Source organism: Mobula birostris, chromosome 18, assembly GCF_030028105.1.
Source record: "Mobula birostris isolate sMobBir1 chromosome 18, sMobBir1.hap1, whole genome shotgun sequence".
NCBI classification, from domain to species: domain Eukaryota; kingdom Metazoa; phylum Chordata; class Chondrichthyes; order Myliobatiformes; family Myliobatidae; genus Mobula; species Mobula birostris.
This window is the reverse complement of record NC_092387.1, coordinates 69,738,417-69,757,420: the sequence shown is the minus strand read 5'-3', so window position 1 is coordinate 69,757,420 and position 19,004 is coordinate 69,738,417. Positions and strand designations below refer to the sequence as shown.

General features: G+C 46.4%; 1 protein-coding gene across 5 annotated transcripts in view; it reads right to left on the bottom strand.

The window, feature by feature from the left end:
• Nucleotides 1–2,449, bottom strand: part of caly (calcyon neuron-specific vesicular protein) — a 46,661-nt gene extending 44,212 nt beyond the window's left edge. The window contains exon 1 of one of the 5 annotated variants that reach the window (XM_072282921.1): nucleotides 2,229–2,449. The gene's annotated coding sequence lies outside the window, so the exon portion shown is untranslated. Of the gene's footprint in view, nucleotides 1–1,463; nucleotides 1,483–1,932; nucleotides 1,996–2,065; nucleotides 2,198–2,228 lie in introns of those variants that run through there. The other 4 variants (XM_072282920.1, XM_072282923.1, XM_072282922.1 and 1 more) reach the window with 4 other exon arrangements.
• Between the last annotated feature and the right edge of the window lie 16,555 nt (nucleotides 2,450–19,004).

Sequence of the window (19,004 nt, the reverse complement as noted above, 5' to 3'; positions counted from 1 at the left end):
ATGGGGACCAAAACTGTTGACAATACTCCAAGTACAGCCCGACTAGTGTCTTATAAAGGCTCAGCATTATCTCCTTGCTTTTATATTCTAGTCCCCTTGAAATAAATGCCAACATTGCATTTCCCTTCTTTACCACAACTCAACCTGTAAATTAACCTTCTGAGAGTCTTGCACGAGGACGCCCAAGTCCCTCTGCACCTCTGATGTTTGAACCTTCTCCCCATTTAGATAATTGACCATACTATGTTCCTTTTACCAAAATGCATTATTGTACATTTCCCAACACTGTATTCCATCTGCCACTTTTTTGCCCACTCTTCCAATTTGTCCAAGTCCTGCTGCAATCACATTGCTTCCACTTTGCCACAAAGCCATCAATTCCATTATCTAAATCATTGACAAACAATGTGAAAAGTAGCGGTCCCTGAGGAACACAACTAGTGGCCAGCGGCCAACCAAAAAAGCCCCCTTTTATTCCCACTCACTGTCTCCTGCCTGTCAGCCATTCCTCTATCCATGCCAGTATCTTTCCTGTAATGCCACAGGATTTTATCTTGTTAAGCAGCCTCATGTAGCACCTTATCAAATGCCTTCTGATAGTCTAAGTAACTGACATCCACTGCCTCTCCTTTGTTCACAACAGGGATTCTGCAGATGCTGGAAAATCAAGCAACACACATAAAAGTTGCTGGTGAATGCAGCAGGCCAGGCAGCATCTCTAGGAAGAGGAGCAGTTGACGTTTCAGGCCGAGACCCTTCGTCAGGACTTGTTCATCTTGTTTGTTACTTCCTCAAAGAACTCCACCAGATTTGTCAGGCAAGATTTCCCTTTACAGAAACTGTGCAGACTTGGACTTATTTTATCATTAGTCTCCAAGTAACCTGAAACCTCATCCTTAATATACTCCAACACTTTGTCAACTGCAGTAACTGGCCTATAATTTCCTTTCTTTTTGTCATCCTCCCTCATTAAAGAGTGGAGCGACACTTGTAGTTTTCCAGTCCTGCTCCCCTCCCCTCCACTCCCCTCTTTCACCCCACCCCTACCACCTCTACCCTCTCCTCTCTCAACCCTCTCCCTTCTCTGCAATCGCCTCTCTCAACCCCTCCCCACCCATCCCTCCTCTCCCAACCTCCCCCTCTCACTCCCTCCCCTCCCTGCCACCCACTCTCACTCCCTCCCCTCCCATCCCTACCTCTCCCCTCACTCCCTCCCTGCCTTCCCCTCACTCCCTCCCCTCCCATCTCTGCCTCCCCCTCTCACTCCCTCCCCTCCCATCCCTGCCTCCCCCTCTCACTCCCTCCCCTCCCATCCCTGCCTCCCCCTCTCACTCCCTCCCCTCCCATCCCTGCCTCCCCCTCTCACACCCTCCCCTCCCATCCCTGCCTCCCCCTCTCACACCCTCCCTTCCCTCCCATCCTATCCCTAAACTCCCCCTCTCACCCCTCCCCTCCCACCGTACGTGGAATGGCCGTTAATCCATCAGTTGCTCTTTTTCACGCTGAATTTATTGGGAGACCCGTCGGTCTGCTCCGCGGCGGTTCACCTGAACTCGCCCTTCGTACACAAGTGGGGGTCACTGGGCAGGTCCATCCTCTCGCCCGTCCGCCCTCGGTCCGGAGGTGGGGGACATCGGGCACTCAGTAACGGACGGATCTCCGTCTCCCGGTTGCACGGAGCAGGAGAGACCCCGGTATTCCGGGTTCAGAGGATGGAGGCTGAACTTCTGCCTTTTTCCCCTCGGAGCCGGCGGGGAGCTCACCCTCTGCCCCAGCCCTGCCCCTGCCCCTGACCCTATTGTCTCACATCCGCATGGGCGGAGGCTGGCTCTGCTCTCCCGGTGTCAGCCCACCGGGTCGGGCCGCAGCGTACAGTGACTTCGCTCCCACCCCGTTACCGACCACCGACCGCCGCCCACCGCACGATGTTACCGAGAACCCGGGGCAAACGTAACCTCTCCCTCTCGTCCACACCAAGCAACCGGCGGCATCAACCCTCAGCAGCGCAGGACACAGACATCCGCTCCTCAGCCTGAACAACCCACGGGGTTTGCCCGGTACTCACCAGCGGCAGACGGCGAGGAACAGGAGACCTGCTCCTGTCTGAGACAAGATGTTGAATAAGAGAGGTAGACGGCTGGGGTGGGGGGAGGGTGGAGTGCGAAGAGTTGCCGAGGCGATCTCTGTCAGCGTTAATTGCTCCCCAGAGTTGGGGTGTGTCAAACTACCTGTTAGTGTACCGGAGAAGCGAGCGCGGCGCGGACCCCAGCACCGCCCTGGAGGCTCGGCACCGTCCCAGCGCAGATGCTGTCCGATTAGTATTCGGGGCAGGTAAAGCTCGGGGCTTCGAGGGAGATCGGTCGTTAATTACAGACACAAGAGATTCTGCGGATTCTGCAAACACGGACGCAAAACGCTGGAGCAACTCAGCCGGTCAGGCAGCGTCTGTGGAGAGAGAAAAAACAGTCGACGTTTCAGGCAGAGACCCTTCCTTCCTCAGGACTGGACAGGAAGGGAGCAGAAACCAGCATAAGAAGATGTTGGGGGAGGGGGAGCAGTACAAACTGGCAGGTTAGGGGGTGGGGATGAGAAAGGAGTCTAGGTGACGGGGAGGATCACACTGGAGAGACCCAGACACTATGGGACACCCGACCCCGACAACAAAGTACCTCAGATACCCCACAGAGTGTACCACCCCCTATAGTCTCACTATGTGTGTGTGCCACCCATACTTACAGGCAGTGTGTGTACCGCTCCCACATACAGTCACAATGTTTGTCTACCACCCCCACCTACAGTGTCAGTCTCTGTGTGTATCATTCCCAGCTACAGTTTCAATGTATGTGTGTACCACCCACACCTACAGTCTGTGTGTACCACTCATATCTACAGTCTCAGTGTGTGTGCCACTCCCACTTAAAGTCTCAATTGCAGTCTGTGTGTGTGTGTACAATCTGCTCCTGCAGTCTCAGCATGGGTGTATCACTCCTAACTACAGTCTCAATGTGTGTGTACCACGCTCACCTATAGCCTCAGTGTGTGTACCACTCCCACTTAAAGTCTGAGAGTGTGTAACACACTCACCTACAATCTTTGTGTGTAGCAACCCATCTACAGTTTCAGTGTGCCTGTACTATTCCCACCTAGTCTTAGTGTGGGTTGTACCACTCCCATCTACTGTCTCATTGTGTGTGTACCACCCACACCTACAGTCTCACAGTGTGTTTACCACTCCCACTTGCAGTCTGTGTGTGTACAACCCTACATGCAGTCTCAGTGTGACCAGTTCCACTTAGTGTGTGTCCCATCCACACTCAGTCTCAAAGTGTGTATACCTCCCCCACATACAGTGTCAGTGTGTGTGTATCGCCCCACCTACAGTCTCAATGTGTGTGCACCACCCCTACATACAGTGTCAGTGTGTGTGTACCGCCCCCACCTACAGTCTCAAAGTGTGTGTACCACCTCCACTTACAGTCTCAGTGTGTACCTCCCCCACATACAGTGTCAGTGTGTGTGTACCAGCCCACCTACATTCTCACTGTGTACCACCCTCACCTATAGTCTCCGCATGTGTGTGCGCCTCCCCCACCTACAGTCTCAGTGTGTGTGTACCACTCCCCACCTGTAGTTTCAATGTGCTGTACCACCCTCAACTACAGGCTGTCATGCGTCATACGAACTGTTACATTATGTGTTGTTACGCGTCACGCTAACCGTTATGTTACGCACTGTCATGCCTTATGCTAAACGTTACCTTATGCACTGTCACGTGTCATCCTAAACATTACGTTACGCGCTGTCATGTGTCATGCAAACCATTACGTTACGTGCTGTCACATGTCATCCTAACCTTTACATTGCCCTATTGCCCAAATTTTATTATCACTGACGTACATCATGAAATTTGATGGTTTGCAGCAGCACTACAGAGCAATACGTAAAAATTACCATAAGTTACAATAACAATATATAAAAAATAAACGGTAATGCAACAGGAAAGCTCAATATCGAGGGCTCATGGGTTCATGGGTTCACGGACTGTTCAGAAAGCTGATGGCAGAGTTGGAAGATCCAGCAAGAGTTTTTCCTTTCGGGTGCCAGTCAAATGTCAGTTCAAGGGGATCCTGGCATCCAGCAGCTGAGATCTCATCAAGCTGCCTCAACAATTCACACAGATTGTTGAACAGGACACAATTTTAATTAACTTTTCAAATAGAGAGCTAAATAAAGATTTGGATCATGTGCCTGTGACTGAGTTAGTTCTTGGAGTATCATAATCATACTGACTTCTTAAAAACAACCATCAGACACTGAGACACTGTAAAATTAATACCTTAGTTCTGGCAAGTTTGCTCAGATCTAACTATGACTGCCTTACTTACTGCCTGTCACACTTGCTGCTGTTTAGGGCAGCAATGAATGTCCTACACTTTGCCCATCTTCTCTCTGGTGCCCGGGTGTGGCTCAGGGTCAGGGCAGCAATGAATGTCCTACACCTTGCCCATCTTCTCTCTGGTGCCCGGGTGTGGCTCCGGGTCAGGGCAGCAATGAATGTCCTACACCTTGCCCATCTTCTCTCTGGTGCCCGGGTGTGGCTCAGGGTCAGCCATGCAAGGCCCGGGTGGAGAAGCAGGTGCACCATCACACATAGATGTAGAAGCATTTTTCCATGACAGTTTTGTCTGACCAGTCATGCTTGTTAACACAGAGCTGGACCACAACTGAGAATATTATTAAAAACTTATTTCCATCTCAAGAAGTAGAAGATATGATTTCCAGGCCTTTCTCAGAAGGAATAATCTGCCTATAGCATAAATTCAAGTTAGTTCAAATCATTTCACTTAAACATGCTGGAGAAGGCCAGAAACAGGCCATTCAGCCCATCTAGTTGATACCAAACTAAATAAGCAACAGAGCACCCTTTCGAACAAACTCATTCAACTCTGCTGTCACAAGGATCGTTACAGAAAATCTTTCCTAACAAATGCAATAAGCATATACAACAGTTCATCTCTGTGCAACAGGAGAACATACATCATAGTACAATAGTGTCTGCTCTATTATTGCGTACATTATTATTGTACATTGGAAAATTATTATTGTGTATATTATTATTCTGTACTTTATTATTAGTTAATTCTGCACACTGTTAAGACCTAAAACCCTCACTAATTTTTATAGATACACCGTAGAAAGCATTCTTCTAGGGTGCATCACAACCTGGTATGGAAGTTGTTCTGTCCAAGACCGAAAGAAGCTGCAGAAGATTGTGAACACGGCGCAGCACATCACACAAACCAATCTTCCGTCCGTGGACTCACTTTACACCGCACGCTGTCAGAGCAGTGCTGCCAGGATAATCACAGACATGACCCACCCAGCCAACAGACTTTTCGTCCCTCTTCCCTCCGGAAGAAGGTTCAGGAGCTTGAAGACTCATACGACCAGATTTGGGAACAGCTTCTTTCCAACTGTGATAAGACTGCTGAATGGATCCTGACTCGAATCTGGGCCATACCATCCAAATATACAGACCTGCCTCTTGGTTTTTTTGCACTACCTTACTTTCCATTTTTCTATTTATGATTTATAATTTAAATTTTTAGTACTTACTAATTTTAACTATTTTTAATATTTTTAATATTTGTAATCCAGGGAGTGTGAAGCCCAGAATCAGATATTGCTGCGATGATTGTACGTTCTAGTACCAATTGTTTGGCGACTATAAAGTATAAAGTATAAGTGTGTTTTGAAATGTTGCTGCTGCAATGAAAAGATTTCCCGCTCGGGATCAGTAAAGTATTTATTATCATTATTATTATTGATCTGTCTAGTCCCATCAACCTGCACCTGCACCATATCCCTCCATACTCCTCCCATCTATGTACCTATCTAAATTTATCTTAAATGTTGAAATCAAACCAAGAGTGATGGAGTCATACAACATGGAAAGAGGCTCTAAGAGGGTCTATACCCTCTTTTTGTATCTTTTAAGTCATGTGAATCTGATCCACTTTTGTGAGGAGTTATATTTAATTCATCACTATGATGTTTAGAAAGTGCCATTCTGAATTTTAGTCTATCTACCCCTTATCTAAGTAAGGATGTGCTAGCATTGGAGAGGGTCCAGAGGAGGTTCACGAGAGTCATTCTGCAAATGAAAGGGTTAATGTACGAGGGGAGTTTGATGACCCTGGTCCTGTACTTGCTGGAGTTTAGAAGAATAGTGGGGGGATGTCATTGAAACCTATCAAGTATTGAAAGCCTCTTCCCTGATGGGAGTGGGACAAAGTCCATGAGCAGGGTGGGTGGGATCCTTTTGGGACACCTCTCTGTATATACGTCCCTGATGGTGGATAGCTTCTCCCTCTGCACAGTAGGATTTTGCCTTTGCTATTCGCCACCCTCATCGTCCACGTCAGGCCATTATGATGTTCCAAACCTGATCTGTGGTGTGGGAAGTCGATTCAAGCTGTTTCCACATTGCTTAATCAACACGTAATCGACACTTTAATTTTCAGATTAATTTCTTGATCACAGTACATCAACACATACTGCACAGTGAAATGTATCATGTACGTTCACATCCAACACAACCCAGGGATGTGCTGTGGCCATACTGCGAGCGTCGCCACACGTTCCAGCACCAAAATAGCATGCCCACAAAGCTCGGCAGACCATCACAGGACACAACAAGCAACAGGACAATAACAATGAGATAAGCCCCTTTCCTTCCTCCCTCCCACCCCCCCCCCCCACACGCACAAGCAGTCCTCCAGCTCGAGAACAGGCCACCAGCTGTGAGTCTCCAGGCTTCGGCCTCCTTGACCACAAATCGACATTTAGCCTCCAATATTCGGTATCAAGCTGCAGACTAGCCGATGACAGGGCACACCGAGCTCCAGGCTTGAAGTCTGGGTGTGCTGACCGACTAACCTTCATGCATTCTCATGCCTCAGACTCCCATGCACTCCTGGTCACTGGCCTTCAAGCCGGAGACGAGGCCTGGACTGTGAATGTCCTTTGCCACCTAATGTTCAGAATTCTGCGATTGATTTTGTGTTCCCCACAGTGGAAGGGTCACATTTGGTGCTATTTTACTTTCAACTCATCACAAGGACAATAGTTAGAACTTTGGAGAGGACTGACACTGATAATGGCCCACTCTCTCACTTTAATCCCAACTAGGTCTCCTTGGTAGCATTAAAAAAGTGAGGATGTCAAATGAACAGTTTATATGAAATTACACTTTGGAGTGGAGAGAGTAATACTCACATAGTGTACAATATTAATAAAGTTTATCCAACCATCATGAAGGATCCCAGCCATCCTGGTCATGGACTGTTTGTCGCACTTCCATCAGGGAGGAGGCTACGTAGCATCCACACCAGGACCACTAGACTCAAAACAGTTCCTTTACCCAAGCAGTCAGGCTGATCAAACAATTTTCAGAAACATTAGTTTCCCACTGTAGGAACCAACTAACCCACTAACCCACCCAACTACCACTAATTTATTATTTCCTGTCAGGCACCTAGTGTCATTTTATGGGTATACAATCTATCTATGCATACATACTATCTTACGTACTTATATCTACTGTATTTTTATTAGCATGGTGTTTTTGTGCTGCATTGGGTCTGGAGTAACAACTATTTCATTCTCCTTTATGCTTGTGTACGGGGCTTACTTGCTTGCTTACTGTCCATTATGCTGTTGGCATTTAGGGCAGCAGTGAGGCTCCTCCATCTCTGGGGTGGTGTTCAGGACTTCCTTCATCATGTCAGTAGCTTCTTCTCCGTTTTCACTACTGTCAGTCCAGGGTGAAGACTCAGGAATACCATTGCACTCAGATGTAGAAGGATTCTTCATTGCTACTCCTGTAACAATTTTGTTTTACCAGTCAGGGTTGTTAGCCCTGAGCTGAAGCTGGAGGACTATTCGACCATGCAACACCTTCAAAATGCTGGAGGAACTCAGCAGGTCAGACAGCATCTATCGAAAAGAGTACCATCGACGTTTCAAGCCGAGACCCTTCTTCGGAATTGAAAAAAAAGATGGAGTCAGAGTAAGAAAAAGTGGGGGGAGGGGAGGAAGAACCACAAGGTGATAGGTGAAACCAGGAAGGGAGGGGAGGGGAGAAGTAAGGAGCTGGCGTTTAGGGCAGCAAGGAAGTCCTCCATCTCTGGCGGTGTTCAGAGCTTCCTTCATCGTGTCAGTAGCTTCCTCTCCGTTTTCACGACTGTCAGATATACAAGTCCCAGCTGGAGACTACCATCACACTCAAATCTTGCTCTTTCTGTAACAGTTTTCTTTTACTAGTCAGGTTGAACCCCTGACCAGGACCACTTTTAGTCTGGCCTCTCCCTTTGAACTGTTTGGCGGGGGTCACCTTACCAGGTCGTTGGGTGACAGTCAGAGGGGGGAAAGCGAAGGTGAGCAGACAGGTAGTGCAGAGCACCCCTGTAGCCATTCCCCTGAATAATAAGTTTACCGTCCTGGATACTGTTGGCGGAGACCACTGACCAGGTGTGAGCCACGGTGGCAGGGCCTCTGGCACTGAGTCTGACCCTGTGGTGCAGAAGGGTGGGACGGAGAAGAGGAGAGCTGTCGTCATTGGAGACTCTATAGTCAGGGGAGCAGACAGGAGATTTTGTGGACATGAGAAGGACACCCGCATGGTTTGTTGCCTCCCGGGTGCCAGGGTCCGGGATGTCTCTGACCGGGTGCACGACATCCTGGTACGAGAGGGAAAGCAACCAGAAGTCATGATACATGTAGGCACCAACGACAAAGGCAGGAAGAGGGATGAGGTCCTGAAGTGTGAGTTTCGGGAATTAGGCAGAAGGCTGAAGAACAGGACCTCAAGGGTGGCATTCTCAGGATTGCTGCCAGTGCTACATGACAGTGATGGTAAGAATTGGAGGAGATGGCAGTTGAATGCATGGCTGAGGAGTTGGTGCAGGGAGCAGGGTTTTAGATTTTTGGACCATTGGGATCTCTTCTGGGGAGGGTGGGACCTGTACAGATTGGATGGGTTGCACCTGAACTCGAGGGGGAGCAATATCTTTGCAGGTAGGTTTGCTAGCATGATTCGGGAGGGTTTAAACCAATTTCCGAGGGGGATGGGACCGAGAGCGATAGAGCAGTGAAAGAAGTGCATGGAGTAAAGCCAGATCTAACATATAGAGAGGCTTTGAGGAAAGAGAAGCAGAATAAAGGGTGGAAAGGTAGTAAGGTAGAAGGGCTGAAATGTGTGTACCTCAATGCAAGAAGCATCAGGAACAAAGGTGATGAACTGAGAGCTTGGATACATACATGGAATTATGATGTAGTGGCCATTACAGAGACTTGGCTGGCACCAGGGCAGGAATGCCTTCTCAATATTCCTGGATTTCAGTGCTTTAAAAGGGACAGAGAGGGCGGGAAAAGGGGAGGAGGGGTGGCATTACTGGCCAGGGATACTATTACAGCTACAGAAAGGGTGGGTAATGTAGCAGAATCCTCTTTTGAGTCAGTATGGGTGGAAGTCAGGAACAGGAAGGGAGCAGTTACTCTACTGGGGGTATTCTATAGGCCCCCTGGTAGCAGCAGAGATACAGAGGAGCAGATTGGGAAGCAGATTTTTGGAAAGGTGCAAAAATAACAGGGTTGTTATCATGGGTGACTTTAACTTCCCTAATATTGATTGGCACCTGATTAGTTCCAAGGGTTTAGATGGGGCAGGGTTTGTTAAGTGTGTCCAGGACAGATTCCTGTCACAGTATGTGGACAGGCCAACCAGGGGGAATCCCATACTAGATCTAGCACTAGGTAATGAACCGGGTCAGGTCACAGATCTCTCAGTGGGTGAGCATCTGGGGGGCAGTGACCACCGCTCCCTGGCCTTTAGCATTATCATGGAAAAGGATAGAATCAGAGAGGACAGGAAAATTTTTAATTGGGGAAGGGCAAATTATGAGGCTATAAGGCTAGAACTTGCGGGTGTGAATTGGGATGATGATTTTGCAGGGAAATGTACTATGGACATGTGGTCGATGTTTAGAGATCTCTTGCGGGATGTTAGGGATGAATTTGTCCCGGTGAGGAAGATAAAGAATGATAGGGTGAAGGAACCATGGGTGACAAGTGAGGTGGAAAATCTAGTCAGGTGGAAGAAGGCAGCATACATGAGGTTTAGGAAGCAAGGATCAGATGGGTCTATTGAGGAATATAGGGAAGCAAGAAAGGAGCTTAAGAAGGGGCTGAGAAGAGCAGGAAGGGGGGCATGAGAAGGCCTTGGCTAGTAGGGTAAAAGAAAACCCCAAGGCATTCTTCAATTATGTGAAGAAAAAAAGGATGACAGGAGTGAAGGTAGGACAGATTAGAGATAAAGGTGGGAAGATGTGCCTGGAGGCTGTGGAAGTGAGCGAGGTCCTCAGTGAATACTTCTCTTCGGTATTCACCAATGAGAGGGAACTTGATGATGTTGAGGACAATATGAGTGAGGTTGATGTTCTGGAGTATGTTGATATTAAGGGAGAGGAGGTGTTGGAATTGTTAAAATACAGTAGGACAGATAAGTCCCCGGGGCCTGACGGAATATTCCCCAGACTGCTCCACGAGGCGAGGGAAGAGATTGCTGAGCCCCTGGCTAGGATCTTTACGTCCTCGTTGTCCACGGGAATGGTACCGGAGGATTAAGGAGGAGAATGTAGTCCCCTTTTTCAAAAAAGGTAGTAGGGATAGTCCAGGTAATTATAGACCAGTGAGCCTTACGTCTGTGGTGGGAAAGCGGTTGGAAAAGATTCTTAGGGATAGGATCTCTGGGCATTTAGAGAATCATGGTCTGATCTGGGACAGTCAGCATGGCTTTGTGAAGGGCAGGTCGTGTCTAACAAGCCTGATAGATTTCTTTGAGGAGGTGACCAGCCATATAGATGATGGTAGTGCAGTGGATGTGATCTATATGGATTTTAGTAAGGCATTTGACAAGGTTCCACACAGTAGGCTTATTTAGAAAGTCAAAAGGCATGGGATCCATGGAAGTTTGGCCAGGTGAATTCAGAATTGGCTTGCCTGCAGAAGGCAGAGGGTCATGGTGGAGGGAGTACATTCAGATTGGAAGATTGTGTCTAGTGGTGTCCCACAAGGATCTGATCTGGGACCTCTACTTTTCGTGATTTTTATTAACGACCTGGATGTGGGCGTAGAAGGGTGGGTTGGCAAGTTTGCAGATGACACAAAGGTTGGTGGTGTTGTAGATAGTGTAGAGGATTGTCAAAGATTGAAGAGAGACATTGATAGAATGCAGAAGTGGGCTGAGAAGTGGCAGATAGAGTTCAACCTGGAGAAGTGTGAGGTGGTACATTTTGGAAGGACAAACTCCAAAGCAGAGTACAAAGTAAATGGCAGGATACTTGGTAGTGTGGAGGAGCAGAGGGATCTGGGGGTACATGTCCACAGATCCCTGAAAGTTGCCTCACAGGTGGATAGGGTAGTTAAGAAAGCTTATGGGTTGTTAGCTTTCATAAGTCGAGGGATAGAGTTTAAGAGTCGCGATGTAATGATGCAGCTCTATAAAACTCTGGTTAGGCCACACTTGGAGAATTGTGTCCAGTTCTGGTCACCTCACTATAGGAAGGATGTGGAAGCATCGGAAAGGGTACAGAGGAGATTTACCAGGATGCTGCCTGGTTTAGAGAGTATGGATTATAGTCAGAGATTAAGAGAGCTAGGGCTTTACTCTTTGGAGAGAAGGAGGATGAGAGGAGACATGATAGAGGTGTACAAGATAATAAGAGGAATAGATAGAGTGGATAGCCAGCGCCTCTTCCCCAGGGCACCACTGCTCAATACAAGAGGACATGGCTTTAAGGTAAGGGGTGGGAAGTTCAAGGGGGATATTAGAGGAAGGTTTTTTACTCAGAGAGTGGTTGGTGCGTGGAATGCACTGCCTGAGTCAGTGGTGGAGGCAGATACACTCGTGAAGTTTAAGAGACTACTAGACAGGTATATGGAGGAATTTAAGGTGGGGGCTTATATGGGAGGCAGGGTTTGAGGGTCGGCACAACATTGTGGGCTGAAGGGCCTGTACTGTGCTGTACTATTCTATGTTCTATGAACCAAAGCATAAAGCCCTATCTCCATCAAACATAGCTCTCGAGGTCACTGAGGCACCTTGTATACTTGAAATTACATTAACCAATCTTGAATCTTGAATAATCTCTGGCATTGGTTCTGAAAGTCCCTCCATTTCTCACTTTCACACTCATTTTTTAAAATTACTCCTTAAAATCTCTTAAATGCATGGCCTCAAACTCTACCATGCCAAATTGTAGCCAATAACACACCAATGAAATGTCCTGGGAGTTGTCAGCAAATAATGAGTGTTTACAAATAAACGAGGCATGGCATTGCATTGCAATGAGCCAAGACGAGGGTAAGACACAAATTCCATGTCTTTGCAAGTTGAAGTGTTGCACAATTATAGTGCCCAGCAGACTTCCGGGCTCATTTCCAAGTTTTGGTCTGCAGACATTCACTCGTGGAAACTTTAATGGTTTGTTAAGGATTAAGGAGAAGAATCACTGCTTTTTCCTAGCCGTGAGCTATCTGAAGTTGGCACGTTTTTGGTTCCTACAGTGGGAAGCTAATGTTTCTGAATATTGTTTGTTTTTCAGTTTGTGTAGTGAATTCTGGTTAACTGTTTAGAATCCAAATCAGAATCAGGTTTAATATCACTGACATATACCGTGGAATGTGTTGATTTGCGGCAGCAGGACATAATAATAAAAACTATAAATTACAGCAAGAACATGTGTAAATTAAATAAGTAGTGCAAAAGGAGAGAAAATAAACAGTGTTCATGGGTTGATTGTCCACTCAGAAATCTGATGGTGAAAGGGAAGAATCTGTCTCTAAAACGTTGAGTTTGTGGCTTCCGGCTCCTGTACCTCCTTCCTGATGATATCAAAGAGAAGAGGATATGTCCTGGGTGATGGGGTCATTAAGCCACCTTTTAGAAGCATCACCTTTTGAAGATGCCCGGGATGCTGGGGGGTGGGTGGGTCTGGTGCCCAGGACAGAGCTGGCAGACCTCGCAGCTTTCTGTAGCTTTTCCCTGTCCTGTGCAGTGGCCCCTCCATACCAGACAGTGATACAATCAGTTAGAAAGCTCTCCACAGTACACCCGTAAACATTTGTGAGTGTCTTTGGTGACGTACCAATTCTCTTCAAACTCCTGATGAAATATAGCCACTGGTGTGCTTTCTTTGTCATGGCATCAATATGGTGGGCCCAGGATAGATCTTCAGAGATGTTTCCACACTGTTCAACCTTTCCACTGATGAGGACGGTGTGTTTTCCTCCACTTCCACCTCCTGAAGTCCACAACTGTTTTCTTGAAACAGTGTCTGAAGAAATCAAAGGTTCACTTTAAGCTAAAGCCTCTCCTGAGAGAAGAGTCATTGAAACAACACAATTACAGGACCTGCATTTTACAAATGTTACAGGCAGTTCCACGAGCTCCTGTGTGGGAAACTGGTGAGCAGAATGAAGACGTATTCAGGAGAACCATTCATCCCAACCACACCCCATGGGCCTAACCTTCACAATCAAGCTTATTATCACCGACATAATGCAAGAAATTTGTCGATTTGCGGAAGCAGTACATTACAAGATATAAAAAGTTACTATCAGTTACAAATATAAAGAGTAGAAAAGAGCAATAAACAAAATGCTGGAGGAACTCAAGCAACACATATCAAAATTGTTGGTGAACACAGCAGGCCAGGCAGCATCTCTAGGAAGAGGTACAGTCGACGTTTCGGGCCGAGACCCTTCGTCAGGACTAACTGAAGGAAGAGCTAGTAAGAGATTTGGAAGTGGGAGGGAGAGGGGGAGATCCAAAATGATAGGAGAAGACAGGAGGGGGAGGGATGGAGCCAAGAGCTGGACAGTTGATTGGCAAAAGGGATATGAGAGGATCATGGGACAGGAGGCCCAAGGAGAAAGAAAAGGGAGGGGGAGAACCCAGAGGATGGGCAAGGGGTATAGTCAGAGGGACAGAGGGAGAAAAAGGAGAGAGAGAGAGAGAAAGAATGCGTGTATATAAATAAATAACGGATGGGGTATGAGGGGGAGGTGGGGCATTAGCGGAAGTCAGAGAAGTCAATGTTCATGCCATCAGGTTAGTGGCTACCCAGACGGAATATAAGGTGTTGTTCCTCCAACCTGAGTGTGGCTTCATCTCTACAATAGAGGAGGCCGTGGATAGACATATCAGAATGGGAATGGGATGTGGAATTAAAATGTGTGGCCACTGGGAGAACCTGCTATCTCTGGCGGTCAGGCAGCATCTATGGAAATGAAGGAGCAGTCAACGTTTTGGGCCAAGACCCAGTCCTGGAGAAGGGCCTCAGCCTGAAACATTCACTGTTTATTCATTTCCACGAATGCTGCCTGAGCTGCTGAGTTCCTCCAGCATTTTGTGTGTGGTGCTCTGGATTGCCAGCATCTGCAGAATCTCTCGTGTTTATTATATACTACAAAAGAGGATCACTTTGCAGAGCCTGCATTCAGGGTTAATTTCTCAGTGCTGTTTGTAAGGAATTTATCCATTCTCCCTGTGATCACATGGGTTTTCTCCATATGTTCCACTTTTCTCCCATGTTCCAAAGTTGTGGCATGCTGTATTGATGCCAGAGGCTGCCCCCAGCACATCCTTGGATTGTGTAGGTCTGTGATGCAAATGATGCATTTCACTGCATGTTTCAATGTTTTGATGTACATGTGTCAAATAAAGCTCATCTTTAATAGTGTGACAAGGTAGTGTTCATGGATCCATGGACCATTCTGAAATCTGATGGTGGACGGCAAAAACCCGTTCCTAAAATGTTGGGCGTGTGTCTTCAGGATCCTGTACCTCCTCTCCGATGGTAGTAATGAGAAGAAAGCATGTTCTGGGTGATGAATGCCATCTGGACCTAATGTTTTGTAAGTCACGCAGAAACCAACACACAGAGGAAGAGAGAGGAAGATGGTGTGGTCACCGATCACATCTGCTAGATTTTAGATCACACGGTTACAGATGATTTGACATCTGTAGCTTGGTGACCACCTTCCCAAGGTGTATTTACGAGGCTTACATCATACCAGCATTGAGGTGTCATCCCTCAGCAATACCAAAGCTGTTGCAAAAGGGACATATTAAAACATAGGACAATATAGCACAGTTAAGCCCTCTGGCCCACAATGTTCTGCTAGATTAAATGAGACCATAAAACATAGGAGCAGAATTAGGCTATTCAGCCCATCGAGTATGCTCCGCATTCTACCATGGCTGATTTATTTTCCCTTTCAACTCCATTCTCCTGCCTTCTCCCTGTAGTACTAAACTAGTAATTAAAAGCCTAACTGAAACGTTCTCTTCTGCCTAAACAATATCCATATTCCTCCATTCTCCACACATTCATATACACTTAAACCCCTATTGTATTTGTCTCCTCCACCAGCCCAAGCAGAACAATACAGGTGCCCACCACCCTCTGTGTGAAATAAAATTTGCCCTGCAGGTTTGTTTTAAATTGTTCCCCTCTGATCTTAAACCTGTGCCCTCTGTTCTTAGACTCCCCTCCCAGAGGAAAAGTCTGTAACTATCCACACTGTTTATGCTACTCAGAATTTACAATCCCCATGAAAAGATGTTCCCAACTTTTTATATGCCATGGACCCCTGCCATTACCTGACCAGTTCATCTATAAATTTAACCCTTGCCCTCCTACACTCCTAGAATAACAGTGGCAGATTATCCAATGTCTCCTTATTACCTAAGCCCCCCAGTCCAGACAGCATTCCTGTGTATCTTCTCCACCACTCTCATCCTTTCTATGGTGTGGAGACAGAACCACACATAAAACTCCACATGTGGCCTAGCCAGCGGTTTGTACAACTATAGCACCATGTCAATGATCAGCTACGAAGGCAAACAAACCATACGCCATCTTGTCTACCCATGTGACAACTTTCAGACAACTGTGTATTTGTACCACGATCTCTCTCTGTTTGGTAACACTCCCCAGGGTCCTGCCATTCACTGTGTCCATCCTAGCCAAATTTGATTTTCCAAAATACTTTGTACATGATTTCACTCTTGAGTAAGTTAAATTCCATCCTTGCCCATTTTCCCAGCTGGGTCTAGATCATAAGACCATAAGACAAAGGAGAGGAATTAGGCCATTTAGACAATCAGACCTTCTTGCAATTTGATCATGGCTGATTTATTATCCTTCTCTGCCAAGTGTGTGTACGGAACCAGAGGAGGTAGCGGAGGTACTTATGATTACTTTGCTTCAGTATTCACCAGTGAAAAGGACCTTGGCAATTGTAGGAATGAATTACAGCAGACTGAAAAGCTTGAGCATATAGACATTAAGAAAAAGGATGTGCTGGAGCTTTTGGAAAGCATCAAGTTGGATAAGTCATTGGGACTGTACAAGATGTACCCCAGGCTACTGTGGAAAGCGAGGGAGGAGATTGCTGAGCCTCTGGCGATTATCTTTGCATCATCAATGGGGACGGGAGAGGTTCCAGAGGATTGGAGGCTGCAGATGTTGTTCCCTTGTTCAAGAAAGGAGGTAGAGATAGCCCAGAAAATTATAGACCAGTGAGTCTTACTTCAGTGGTTGGTAAGATCCTGAGCGACAGGATTTATGAACATTTGGAGAGGCATAATATGATTAGGAATAGTCAGCATGGCTGTGTCGAGGGCAGGTCGTGCCTTACGAGCCTGATTGAATTTTTTGAGGATGTGACTACACACATTGATGAAGGTAGAGTGGTAGATGTAGTATATATGGATTTTAGCAAGGCATTTGATAATGTACCCCATGCAAGGCTTATTGAGAAAGTAAGGAGACATAGGATCCAAGGGGGCATTGCTTTGTGGATCCAGAACTGGCTTGCACACATAATGCAAAGAGTGGTTGTAGACGGACAGGGGCGTATCTATGGAAAATAGCACCTAGGGCAAGCACTGAAATTGCGCCCCTGTCCAAACATCTGACACCCATCTTTTAGATAACTTTACCATAATATCAGCTCAAAGATACAAGTCAAGCTCACTAATCTTTTAATTAACAAATTATGGCACTACATGAAAATTATAACTGCACCTTCCTTGCTTTCACTGAAGCAAATTGGTCTATGATGCGATGAAAGTCAGTTTTTTCATTTTCTTCTCTTTCTACACTCAGCAGAGCAAGATCGCAGAGTCTGCCTTGACCCATGGAGGCTCTCAAATATGAAAGTATTAGTTTTAACTTGCTGAATGATCTCTCACAGCTGGCGATGGAAACTGCGATGGTTAGCACTATCTGAATAGCAATGCGAAGATTGTGGAAGACGCTCTCATCTCCATACCAAACAATAAATTCAAGAAACTCTTCAGGTCTTGATATTTTCATGTTGACCCACCTTGATAGCAACATTCTGCAATCCAAAATTTCTTCATACAGCTCTGTCCATCAACATCTATTATGTCCGAGAGAACTTGAAGTATCTCCTCAAGGTACTTGTTGACGGGCTTCACTGCTTCTGTCCTTGCACTCCACCTGGTTTTGGACTCTGACTTAACTACCACAGGCACAGGCCTCTCGTTTTTGAGTTTTTCCCAGTGGTGTGTTGAACGAGAGAAAAACACGTAGAGAGCTTCGATGGTTCCAAAAAATCCTGCCTGGCTGCATGTACACCCACCAAGTTGAGTGAGTGATTGTCGCAATTCACAAACACTGCCAGGTTATTTTTCTCACTTATTCTTTGACAAACACAACTTCTGTGTCCAACCATCACAGCAGTGTTGTCATAGCACTGTGGCCGACAATCTTGTAGCTCCATTTCATCCTTCTGAGAGAGGCAGAAGAAAGGAAACTATAGGCCAGTTAGTCTGACCTCAGTGGTTGGGAAGATGTTGAAGTCAATTGTTAAGGATGTAGTTTCGGGGTACTTGGAGGCTCATGATAAAATAGACTGTAGTCAGCATGGTTTCCTCAAGGGAAAATCTGCCTGACAAATTTGTTGAAATTTTTTGAAGAAATAACAAGCAGGGTACACAAAGGAGAATCGGTTGATGTTTTGAACTTGGATTTTCAGAAGGCCTTTGACAAGGTGCCACACATGAGGCTGCTTAACAAGATATGAGCCCATGGTATTACAGGAAAGATTCTAGAATGATAAGGCCGTGGTTGATTGTGACAGCTGTGGAGGCCAAGTCTTTATGTATATTTAAGGTAGTGTTTGATTAGTCACGGCATGAAGGGGTACAAAGGGTAGGAAGGCAGGAGACTGGGGCTGAGAGGAAAAATGGATCAGCCATGATGAAGTGCTGGAGCAGACTTGATGGGCCAAATGGCCTAATCCTGCTCCTATATCCTATGGTCTTATAGGCACACGGATGATAGAAAAATAAAGGGCTATGTGGGAGGGACGGGTTAGATTGATCTTGGAGTAGGCTATAATATCAGCACAACATGGTGGGCCGAAGGGCCTGTGTGTTACTGATCTATGTCCTGGAGCCTCCAGGTTTACAATGCAGCCCCCTGTCAACAAACCAGCTGGTCTGTCAGCACCGCGTCATCCTGGCAATGGTGTTCATTAGACTGAGTCCACTTCCCTGACTTTATCTTCTTGGTGTCATCACAGTTTTCCCTAAAGACTGCACGCATTTGTAGAGGAGGACCTGACCTGGTTCCATCGTCATAACAACTGATAAATGCCCTAAAAACTTATGGAACAACAAGGAGTACTTCAGGTCATGAAGGGAAATGTGTGATAAAACTGATTTCTAGGCAAGCCAGAGATCTCAGCTTGAATCAAGGAGGCAGCCAGATAATTTAAACACAGTCAGAGGTAAGATACAAAAAAAAATCAGTTAGAATATCTTCGAGACCAAAATCAGGTTAATATGCCTGGTACATGTTATGAAATTTGTGATTTTGCAGCAGCAATACATTGCGATACATATT